Source organism: Pan paniscus, chromosome 1, assembly GCF_029289425.2.
Source record: "Pan paniscus chromosome 1, NHGRI_mPanPan1-v2.0_pri, whole genome shotgun sequence".
NCBI lineage: Eukaryota > Metazoa > Chordata > Mammalia > Primates > Hominidae > Pan > Pan paniscus.
In genome coordinates this window covers 79,852,529-79,864,912 of record NC_073249.2, presented here as the reverse complement: position 1 = coordinate 79,864,912, position 12,384 = coordinate 79,852,529, and the positions used below count along the sequence as shown (strand labels likewise).

General features: G+C 39.8%; 1 protein-coding gene across 1 annotated transcript in view; it reads right to left on the bottom strand.

Moving 5' to 3' along the window:
• Positions 1–9,621, bottom strand: part of SCYL3 (SCY1 like pseudokinase 3) — a 57,068-nt gene extending 47,447 nt beyond the window's left edge. Inside the window, exon 1 of the mRNA XM_063604023.1 lies at positions 9,379–9,621. The gene's annotated coding sequence lies outside the window, so the exon portion shown is untranslated. The remainder of the gene's footprint in view (positions 1–9,378) is intronic.
• Between the last annotated feature and the right edge of the window lie 2,763 nt (positions 9,622–12,384).

Below are 12,384 nucleotides of genomic sequence, written 5' to 3'. Positions count from 1 at the left end.
GTATTTCCTTTCATTTCCCCAAGGTAAACCCACTCCTCTAAATATCAATGAGAAGGGAATATTTTGCAGTGAATGGAGTAGGAGAGAGATGGGAGGGAGTTTGACACTCAATCCTTCCCCTCTTCACTATTCATCTACTCACCTATTTGCTCTTGATGTCACTCAGGTCTCTGAACAAATGTCACCTGTTCAGACTCTTAAAGATTTGGGGCATTGAAATCACAGGCTAACTTGTATATTTTTGTCCAACAAAGATGCAAATCTTTCTGTCCAGTGGAAAAGTTAACCCCAAAGTTTATTCTTATTGCACTAGAGAGCATTTCTCATTTTAAAATCTAATCTAGTAATCTTACTGTATTTCTTTATAAAATTGCTTGTAAGTATGTAGCTACACAAATGCTCTTTGAACAGTCTTAATGTCTTTTTAGTTTCCTCATTAACTAATGTGTTCATTTTATATTTGCATGAGAGTTATAATTATATTTTGAAAATTCTACTTGAATGCAATTTATCAGAGACAGCTCCCCTGAAAACACTGTCTAAAACAGCACCTTACCTGCCTCTTCCTGTCTTTTGACTTTGCCTTATTTTCCTTAACACCAATGCACATATTTGTTTGTTCAGCATCTCTGTCCCACAGCTAGAACATCAGCTCCCTGAAAACAGGGCTTCCTTCCTTCATTTCTTTCTTTCCTGCCATATTTCTAGCACATAACACAGTGCCTAGAACATACTAGATACTCAGTAAATATTAAACACACAAATGAATTTACTGAGAGCACACTGCATGTCCCAGGCACCCTCCCTACATCTCTCTGCCTCCCAGCCCTTACCCCACAGAGCCCTCTATAGCTCTGGTTCCAGTTCTCAGTTCCCTGGAGCTGCTCTCTGAGCTCCTTCTGCCTTTCTTATGCATAGAAATCTTGTATTCCCTCACTGATTCCTCAGTCCTCATTTTAAATATGTCTAAGGCCAGGAAAGAAAAGAATCTCCAACAACCTGAATCCACTGTCCTTAGAATGTGGCTGGTGGGACAGTTAGAAACAAATAGTTTGTTTTCTTAATAGAAATAATTTTTTCTTGTCATACTGTTTAAGGATCAACCTGAATTTTACTTTCAACCAATCCTCTTCTTAATTCAAATCAAAACATGTCAAATTTATGGTATTCAGCTTGACTTTTAGGTGTTTTTTTAATTAATCTTTTTCATGTTTCTAACTTAGATTCCCAAGTAGACTATAAGTATCTTGGATATATTCCTGGTTCTATAAAAGCCTTAGCCATCCAACTTAATTATTTTTTCCAACTTGATTTGAACTAACGTTTTTACAAGCTCTACCTGAAAACCAAAGAGAGTAAAAGTTATTCAAGTGATTTCTATTTAATGTTCTACCTCAATAATTTGTGTAATTGCATAATTGCAATTAGAATCTGGAAGTATAAAGGGGGAAACTTGCATTAATGACAAACCCTCCTTCAGGCACATTTCAGATAAATACATATAGCATCCATAGGTAGTGGATACCTTATAGAAAACTGACCTGGACCTAAGCCACTTTGCTCTCTCGTTGTTTTTAGGAACTTTGCATAGATATTGGAAGATTTCTCTAATGAGAAGTATGTGTTTTCTAAGTTCCACCATAACCTTGCTACCACTACAAAGAGAGAATGAAAGCAAGTCTGAGGTGGGATTCTACACATTCACACATTTATTAGCAAGGTTTAAAGACAGACAGTAGAGCTGTTATACAAACTCAGTGAGGTTCCACTTCCTTGTTTAGGACTGCCTGAATAGCATCTTGCATGAAAGGTCCATCCACTGCAGGAAGATGGGACAGTATTCTAATAGCAGACTCAGCTATCCTCATTAGAGTTGGGTGACAAAATCTTCTTGTAATCTTCTCCATATGGGGCTGGTCTGAAATCCTAAATCTAGGGCACCTTTCCAAAGTGTGTAGATTGCTAGACTCACTAGATTCTCATACTCTGATCATGTAAGGCATGGCAACATTTCTATTCATTCTGTCCATCTTGAAATTACTTATTTTGGCCATGAAAATTCACTTTTAAACATCCTTAAAGCCACTAGTATTGATCTGAGTTAGAGATAGCTGAAGTGTTTGTAGTATCTGCCCCAGGAGTATAGACTTCTCATTGAAATCTTTCAGATGCTAAAAGCCTCTGAAGTGTGAATTGCTTCTCAACTTCAAAGAGCCATGAATCATCTTGGAATCATGCTCCTGGGAGAAAGATTTGGGGCAAACAATGTGTGCATTATATATCTACATCTTCTTTGAAATACTTCAGCCTTCAGGGAGATACAGATGTGTACTAACTTAGATCTGTCCTGTAGGGGTGGTTAATTAATATTTGAAGGCAACATGAACATCCTCTGGAATCATGTTAAAAATGCAAAAGCTGAGGCCTCACGCTAGATTGTCGAGTCAGAATCTACATTTTAACAGGATCTTTAGGTGATTTGCAGGCACCTTCCTTGCAGGAAGGTTTGAGAACTGCCCTAAATGATCTAAGGCCTCCCTCCTTTGGCCTCACTGCTATCCTCCTGCTCACTCACTCTGGTCCATGCTCAGTGGCCTCCTTGCTGTCCTGTCAGCATGCCAGGTGAGCTCTTGCCTTAGGACTTTTGCTCTAGCGCTTCCTTTTCCTGTCATTCTCTTTTCCCACATGTCCATTTGACTAAGTCTCTTACTTCTATTTTTTGTTCAGATCTCATCTTCTCAATGAAGTCTGTCCTGATCCACCCTATCTAATTCTACAACTTTTACCTTCCTTCCTGCTACACTCCTGGTGCTTTCTATCCTGTTTTCTTTTGCTTTTTCCTTCCATAGCACTGACCGTCTTATAAACAGCCATATACTGTATTTTCTAGATTGTAAAAACTATAGTTTTTCACATTTTAACATCCCTGAAGGTCAGAATGCATTTTACCACAAATGGCATAATATAATTTGTCAATAATTTTTTCTTAGTGGTACCAAATATATTGATGCTTCCTAAATGTGATGGCATCATATATTTGATGAAATATGACAATTTGCTTATGTATTATGGCTTTTGGTTTTGAGAGAAAAAAATTATCTGAAACTTTAAAATAGGCAAAAGAGGTTACTGTGGCTTTCTTCCCATGCAATTCTGGATTAAATTCCTATTGACTAGGTTATTTTACTACTTCTTTATTACCTTTTTAGGGGCAGAGGCTAACTTTTTCATTTTCACCCACTAGAGATGTAAATAAGTTTGTCCAGCACAGCAAATCATCTTAATGGTTACAGTTTATTGTCCTGTAAGTCATTAACCCAGCAACCTGAACCTGACATGTCTTTATCAAACTGCCTACATATACACCTATCTTCTCAGCTGCTATTTGGACTAGTTTAAAATCTTACTGATTCCCTCATTAATAAAAACATTAAATAGAGTCTTTGACATGTGTTCATTTTATATTTGCCTGAGAAACCTCATTGTACTTTTTTTAAAAAATTACATTTTAATGGTTTATTTCTCCCCTGCTAGAATGTTAAGTTTCACAAGGGAAAAAAATCTGTTTTTGTTCAATGATCTACCATAAATGCTTAGAACAATGCTTGGAACATTATAGATGCTCAACAATTATTTACTGATGAATGAATGAATGGAAGTATAGAAAAATATATACTAGTCTGTTAACATTCACCATGTAAGGTAGGGAGAGGTTACTTTCTTTATATACCTTTTTATATATCTGCATATTGTTTTATGTGTTACAGTGAGCCTACATTGTTTTTGTTTATTTATTTGTTTAAGAGACAGAGTCCAGGCTCTGTCACCCAGGGTGAAGTACAATGGTGCAATCATAGCTCATTATAACTTTGAACTCCTGGCCTCAAGCAGTCCTCCCATCCCAGCCCCTCAAGCAGCAAGGATTACAGGCATGTGCCACCACATCCAGATAAATTTTTTAAATTATTTTTTGTAGAGACAGGGTTTTGCTGTGTTGCCCAGGCTGGTCTTGAACACCTTGCCTCCTGCTTCAGCTTCCCAAAGTGCTGGGATTACATGCATGCATTTTTGTAATTTTAAAGATAATTTAATAAGGAGATGAACTGAATGTAAAGTTGTATAAAGGAGGAAAAATAATCTTTCCTTTTCCCCCTCTTAATTTCATTGTCTGGGGCCCCTATAACAAAGATTGACAAGAGAAAAACAAACAGAAGTTTATTCATGTGTATTTCATATACACATAGGAGATACTCAAAGAGGTGGCTTAGAACTCAGGCATATATAGCATCTTCAACAAAGAAGAATAAACTCTTAGAGAAATAAGACAGAAGAAAGGATGGCAAACCATGGTAAGGCAAATAAATGGAAGTTTTTAATGTAGATTCTTCTAGTGTTGACAGAAGCTGCCTTTAGTGATCAAACTTTGTGTTTCCTAGTGGAGAGGGGAGAAGGAATACTTTTGTAAATTTATATCTTGTTTTGAGGGAAGTAGGAGTAGGATAGAGAGCTTTTTAAAAATATCTGCTTCTTCTCAATTGCCTTCAGCTGAAAATAATCCGTATGCCAAGGAGGCATATTTTGGGCATATTCTAGTCTCCTACACTTAAATTGGAAGCTTTTGAGTCTTACATCTATAAAACAGTGCCCGTAGCCTGTAATTCCTCATATGATAACAATCTTGAGGGTCTTGTGATAGTAGCTCCAAAGCATTGATAGGAAACAGGAGGGGATACGGCATGGTCACATTTCCTGATAAGGTATAGATGGCAGTTAACTTTACAAATTTATGCCAAGAAACAGTAACTTATGATCTTTAGCTAGTTTCTCAGTCCTCTCCAAAGCTGTGCTTCCAGCTCAGGACAATATAAAAACCATTTGCTCTGTTTCCTTAAAAAAAAAAAAAAAATTCCCTGTTGCTCACTGTACTATTCCAAGTCTTTCTCAGGGCTGCCATCTCTCCTGAGTCTCTCCCCTCCTCCCTGCAAACAAACACCCACCCCAGTCTCAGTTCTACCTCAAGGAAGAAGCAGCTAGATCGGGGAACTTACTGCTTATGGGACAAAGGGATTCAGTGCAATGTCTGTTCCATCATCAGCAAGTATATTAAAAATGAGTAAAACAAATCCCAGTGATTTTAGACCTCCTCTGAAAACTTTTGCCCTCAATTTTGATACTAGTTTCTTAAAAAATTATTTTCCTCTTTTCTCACAGCAATTGTTTTCTCACCAATCTTTTGAATTTTTTGATTTACTTTTTTTCCTAACTTTGCCTCTCACTGTGTGGAATCTAAATGGAGTTCATTAGGAACGAGTTTATTGATCCAGTGACATTATCAGCAGTAAAAGCCACTACGGTGTGTACAACCAAGTGACAAAGATGCGTGTGTTCCCAAAACACAAGGAATAGCACCACTGCTATCTTCTCACCATTTTTGATAAGAGAGGTGTGGAGGAAGAGGAAGGGCTTATTTGTCTTTTTTATCTTCTGCAAGAAATAGGAAACCAAGAAACAGCTAAAGGAAATCCGGTAGTGATGTGCTGAAATCAGAGTAGCCCTAAACCAAGTGTGTAAACACGGCATTTTAATAATAGGAATTCAGACCAAGAAGGGTAATTAGGAATTACATGAAAATGTGATTACACTAATAAAGTTGTTTTAGAGAGAAAAACTAAAACAGAAATTGGTACCACAAAATTAACTCTCCAGACAAAGGTTGGGCCAGGTGTGCATTTGGTTAGGTCTCAGAGGGGAGCTCAATTCAGGGCACTCTTTCTGCTCCCCATGATAGTAAACAGACAGTGAAGTCACTTGTCTGCTGGGTAGATGTGTGCATTTGGAGCTTTGCTGTGTCTTCATTTTGAGTACTTTTATTGCCGCCTAAAAAATGCCTGGACCAATGAATGGCTGAACAAAATGTATTCCAAACAATGGAATATTATTTGGCCATTGGAAGGGATAAAGTTTTCATACGTGCGACAACATGGATGCTGTGAAAACATCATGTTAAGTGGAAGAATCCAGGCACAAAAAGCCACACATTGTTTGAGTGCATTTATATGAAATGTCCAGGTTAGATAAATCCACACAGAAAGAAAGCAGATACATGGTTGCTAGGCGCTGGGTGTAAGGAGGAATGGGGGCATGACTGCTAATGGGTAGGAGGTTTCCTTTTGGAGTGATGAAAGTATTCTGGAATTGGATAATGGTGATGGTTGTGCAACCTTGAGAATATACTGAAATCCACTAAATTATATTTTTAAAGTACATTTTAAATGTAAATTTTAAAAAGGTACTTTTATGGTATCTGTATTATTTCTCAATTAAAAAAAAAGACCATGCTATGTGTATTAGTCCATTATTGCTCAGCTATAAAAACATACCTGAGACTAGGTAATTTATAAACAAAGGAAGTTTAATTGGCTTATGGTTCCATGGGTTGTACAGGCTTCTGCTTCTGGGGAGGCCTCAGGTGACTTAAAATCATGGCAGAAGGTGAAGGGGAAGCAAGCACATCTTACATGTCAGAAGCAGGAGGAAAAGAGTGAAAGGGGAGATCCTGCAGACTTTTAAACGGCCAGATCTCATGAGAACTCTGTCACAAGACAGCACTAGGGGGATGGCGCTAAATCATTACAAACCACCTCCATGATCCAGTCACCTCCCACTAGGTCCCACCTCCAACACTGAGGGTCATACTTCAACATAAGATTTGGGTGGGGACACAGAGCCAAACCATATCACTGTGTACGAGCATGTACACAGGTGCACATGAAGGGAGATGAATATCACATTCATCAAGTCATTAACAGTTGAAACAAAGTGGAACTCTATCAACAGCATGTGCCTTATAACATATTCTGTGTTATTAAAAGTCAAATTTGAGAAAACTAAAAATTGAGGATACTCATAAAGACATTAGAAATGTTAAAAAATGAAAACAAGTAGCTAGACTTGGTAATTTCAATGAGAAATGATTGATAGGCCCTGATGTGGTTTGGCTCTGTGTCCCCACCCAAATCTCATGTCAAATTCTAATTCCCAGTGTTGGGGGAGGGACCTGGTGGGAGGTGACTGGATCATAGAGGTGGATTTCCCCTGTGTTCTCCTGGTGATACCGAGTTCTCATAAGATCTGGTTGTTTAAAAGTGTGTGTGTAGCACCTACCCCTGCTCTCTTTCTTTCCTGCTCCATCATGTGAAGAAGGTGCTTGCTTCCCCTTCGCCCTTCCACCATGACTTTAAGTTTCCTGAGGATGCCCCAGCCATGCTTGCTATACAGCCTGTGGAACTGTGAATCAATTAAACCTCTTTTCTTCATAAATTACCCTGTCTCAGGTTGTTCTCTCTAGCAGTGTGGGAATGGACTAACACAGGCTCAGCGTCCCTTTCTCAACTATTTCACTCCATTTCTGGAGTTTGTATGAACCCTCCAAACTTGTGTGGTTCTCCTTTTCAAAATCACCAAATTAAAACTGATGCCTTTGCAGAGAGTAGCAGGTGGTTGCCAGAAGCTGTGGGGTGGGGGAAATTGGGAGATGCTGGACAAAGGGTATAGACTTTCAGTTTAAGATGACTAAGCTCTGGGGATCTAACATACAACACACTGATTATACTTACTAATACTGCATTGTATACTTGACATTTGGAGACAGTGGATTTTAAGTGGCTTCCCCCTTCCCCACCCCACATACACACAAATAGTAACTAATTGTGGCGATGATAATCTTTTTTTTTTTTTTTTTAAGACAAAGCCTCACTCTGTCACCTGGACTGCAGTGCTGTGGTGCAATCAGGACTCGCAGCAGCCTCAACCTCCCAGATTCAAGCGATCCTCCCAACTCAGCACCCCTCACGTTCTCCCCACCCCCAACTAGCTGGGACTACAGGCATGCACCACCATGCCCAGCCAATTTTTTCTTGAATTTTAGTAGAGATGAGATCTGTCTTTGCTGCCCAGGCTGGTCTTGAACTCCTGGGCTCAAGTGATCCCCCCACCTCGGCCTCCCAAAGTGCTAGGATTACAGCTGTGAGCCACCGTGCCTGGCTATGATAATCATTTCACAATGTATCCATCTATCAAGTCATCACAGTGTACACCTTGAATACATACAATTTTTAATCTGTCCATTATATCTCAATAAAGCTGGAAAACAACAACAAGATTCCTTCAGCCCAGGACTGGAAATAAAGAAGCTCTTAGAATGGTGATCATTAAAAAGTCAAGAAACAACAGGTGCTGGAGAGGATGTGGAGAAATAGGAACAGTTTTACACTGTTGGTGGGACTGCAAACTAGTTCAACCATTGTGGAAGACAGTGTGGCGATTCCTCAAGGATCTAGAACTAGAAATACCATTTGACCCAGCCATCCCATTACTGGGTATATACCCAAAGGATTATAAATCATTCTACAATAAAGACACATGCACACATATGTTTATTGAAGCACTATTCACAATAGCAAAGACTTGGAACCAACCCAAATGTCCATCAATGATAGACTGGATTAAGAAAATGTGGCACATATACGCCATGGAATACTATGCAGCCATAAAAAAGGATGAGATCATGTCCTTTGTAGGGACATGGAGGAAGCTGGAAACCATCATTCTGAGCAAACTATCGCAAGGACAGAAAACCAAACACTGCATGTTCTCACTCATAGGTGGGAATTGAACAATGAGAACACTTGGACACAGGAAGGGGAACATTACACACCGGGGCCTGTTGTGGGGTGAGAGGAGGTGGGAGGGATAGCATTAGAGATATACCTAATGTAAATGACGAGTTGATGGGTGCAGCACACCAACATGGCACATGTATACATATGTAATGAACTTGCATGTTGTGCACATGTACCCTAGAACTTAAAGTATAATAAAAAATAAAAATAACAAACATTTTTAAAAGAATAAAAAGTATTTCTGCTTCTGGTAAAAAAAAAAAAATAAAAGAAAAAAGAAAAAACTCTGGCAGTTAAGCTAAGCAAAAGGTGATGTTTCCTTGACTCACCCTCCTGGAGTCTAAGCCTTAGTGGGCAGCTCCATGTCCCACCTGGTGCAAGCTGTAATAGATATAATCTGAGGGGTTCAGCTTCATATTCATGTACTAGTGCAGTGCTGATTACACAGCAGACTTGAAACAGTAGTAAATTGTAGAGAAGAAGGAAAAAGAGCTGAAGCTGTAAGAACTCACTCATCATTTCTGTCTCATTCTATTGGTAGAAGTGAGATACAAGGGAAGCCCAGTTTCAAAAAGTGAGGAAATAGAGTCCATCTTTTGATGAGAGGAGCTGGAGAATACCATGGTCACCTTTTTTAGTTACATATCTCCTTCTGCCACAGTTATTTACATCCCATCTACAAGCAAAATATGCTTACCTCCTCTGCCAAAAACCTCCTATCGTTATGGCATTAGGCTCTGGTTTAAAGTGTAGGATCTCATCATCAAAATCACATCCAGGCATGGATGAGGCTCTTTGGGAGTGGTGTTCAGGTTCTCTTCTAGTATGGCTCTTCTTGATCTAGAACCTGTGGACTGAAAGAAGGTACCTGCCATCTTGAACTCTCCACCCTTACCCAACATACAACAGTGAGATGGACACAATAACCACAAAGGATACTCCCATGGAAAAAGAGATGCGTAGTCATCTTGGGTTCATAGAAAATCTGAAATGGTGCCAGGAACATGTGCCAGTTCCCTTTACTCTAGGGCCAGGGAATGTTCCTTAGAGCTCATTTTTACTTCCTTTGAATAGTTTCATATTATACAATGGTGCTATAATTGTACAAGAGGTAATCCTGTAATAAATTCCATATGCTATATCACTCATAGTGGTTCTGTTTTTCTGATCAAACTCTGACTGATACAAGCCCAATTAAAAAGAGGTGCCCCCATTAGTCTCGGAATTTTCTTTAGTGGCATTACTCACTGGATTCTGGATCTTAGATCTGTGGATGATCCCTATCAGGTCAGGAAAGCTTCAGGAGCCACCAGTGGGATTTTGATGTAAGGGATTCCAGGGGATACAAACAAATTTATGCCCTTAGAAAAACAACCACTTTTGGTCCAGTTGGAGCTACTTGAGTTGGAAGATCTTATGGGTCTGGTGCCTACATCGTAGCAACAAAGCTTCTAACTATATTTTGAAACAGATTAAACTGCAAACAGTCCAGAGTGATGGCTCAGATCTGGAGCGAATTAAAATAACAATCGTACTTTAAGGAAGGGGCCAAAATATTACACTCACAAGAAGGCGGCATGGCAGACACTGGGCCTCCACTATTCTGAAGGATGGCCGTGTCAACTGAGATCAAAGGGGAACCTGTGATAAGAGGAAAATACCCTGGTAGGATTTACAGTGGAAACACAAAGACTACTAGTGCGTCACGGATAGCAATGCCACCATAACCTGAAATAAAGTTAAATGCTAGGCTCTGCCTTCCCACCCACATGCCCTCAGAGAAGAAGGACCAAGCAAATTGGCACAATATATTTAGCTCCAGGTAGTTTCAATGCAGACAGTACAAGAAGCCAGGTGATTGGTGGGCTGCGGCTGATGGGCTGACTATATGGTCACATAGGTGGAAACAAAATGCCTCGATAATTAGTGTAAAACCAGCTTGGGAAAAGTAACTATAGAAAGCCCTGCTGATGTATGTAGATACCAACTTGATGAGGGAGAGGTTTATAAATATATGAAATAGATGCTCTAACTTGAACCACAAGCCTATAAAAAGGAAAACTGGGACAATAGGGGTTATTTCCATCTCTGAATCCAATAGATTAGGGAATTAAATGAAGAATATAAAGAGGGTACTCCAACCACTTGGAGAGAATCTGAGGCACTTCCATACTGCATCAAGTGATGGTACACAACCAGATGCAGAAGAGGAAAATTACTTTTCAGAAAGGCTTGTGAGGTCCCTAATTGCATTCAGTTTTTCTTCTCCTTCCTCTAGCTGATGGGACTCAATGGATATATTCCCAAGGCAAAGAAGAAGCATTGCTAGGAGTTGTCTCTCCAATGAGGAAATGAGCTTGTCCGATAGGAGAGGATAGCTATTTAGGCTAGAATAAATACCTTCTATTAGTGTCAAACACTTATTTTGCAGGACTAGAGGCCTGATTACTCAGAGAGAGACTTGCATTAAAGAAATGGAAGTAGTACAGCTAGGTGTGGTGGTACGCACCTGTAGTCCCAGCTACTTTGGGAGGCTGAGGCAGGAGAATCGCTTGAACCCAGGAGGCGGAGCTTGCAGTGAGCCAAGATTGCGCCACTGCACTCCAGCTTGGGTGACAGAGGGAGACTTCATCTCAAAAAAAAAAAAAAAAAAGCAAAAACAAAAAAACAAAAAGGAAGTAGTGGTGAAGGCAGAAACAGAAATAGGTAACTAAGAGACCAGATGACTCACATCTGGTGATGAACAAGCTAAGAAAAAAAGGCCTAAGATATAATGGACTAAAGTTATATTTACCCTTTGGTTACAATTTTGGCTACACTGTTATACTATATACACTATACTTTTAATTGTATTAGGGATGATGACAATATTTATGACCAGTTGTGCAACTCAACAGCCATTAGTGATTACCACTAGGGCAGCTGGTTTTGTGTGTACTATATTGTGTGCTTGTAGGTACTCAGGATGGTAGCTTTTGCTGTTGCTGCTTTTAGGTCAACCAATGTATCTGATGTGGAAGCAGAACCCCTGTATCCTGTTGCCTGAACTACAAACAGTAATTGTAGTTACATTATAACATCAGCATCTGCCACATCTGCTGGAACAAATAATACAGATGTAGTATCTACTGGCACAAGAATTTCATGCTCACAACATCCTTGCTCTCCCATATAACCTGGACAGGAACCTATAACTAAGGAACCTATACCTAAACTATAAACAAGCACACAGCCATTTCAAGAAGCTTCATGTGGGAATTCCTGTGTATTTACTGGTTTCAGATACTGAAGATATACCTACCAGTTAATTTCCTATAAACTAGCAATTCTCAACCCTGGTTGCACATTAAAATCACCTGGCAGAATTTTTTTTGAAATAATTAAAAAAATTTTTTTATATGTCCAGGGCTGACTTTCAATACATTTCAGCGAGAGAGTTGCTCTGCTGCATAGGAAACCCCAAACCCCGACCCAGAAGCAGGTCGTCTCTGAGTGATTCAGCGCCAGGTTCCCTACGAACGTGCCTTGTATGAAGCGCGTGGGGGTGGCTGCCTTTTCGGCTGCACCCCATTTCCCAGGACTAGCGGCTCTCTGCACCCGACCCGGTCCCGGTGCACGGCCGGGCAGCCCGTCGGGACCTGGCAGAACTTTTAAACCACGTGATGCATGTGTTCCATCCCCAAAGATGATTTAATTGGTTTGA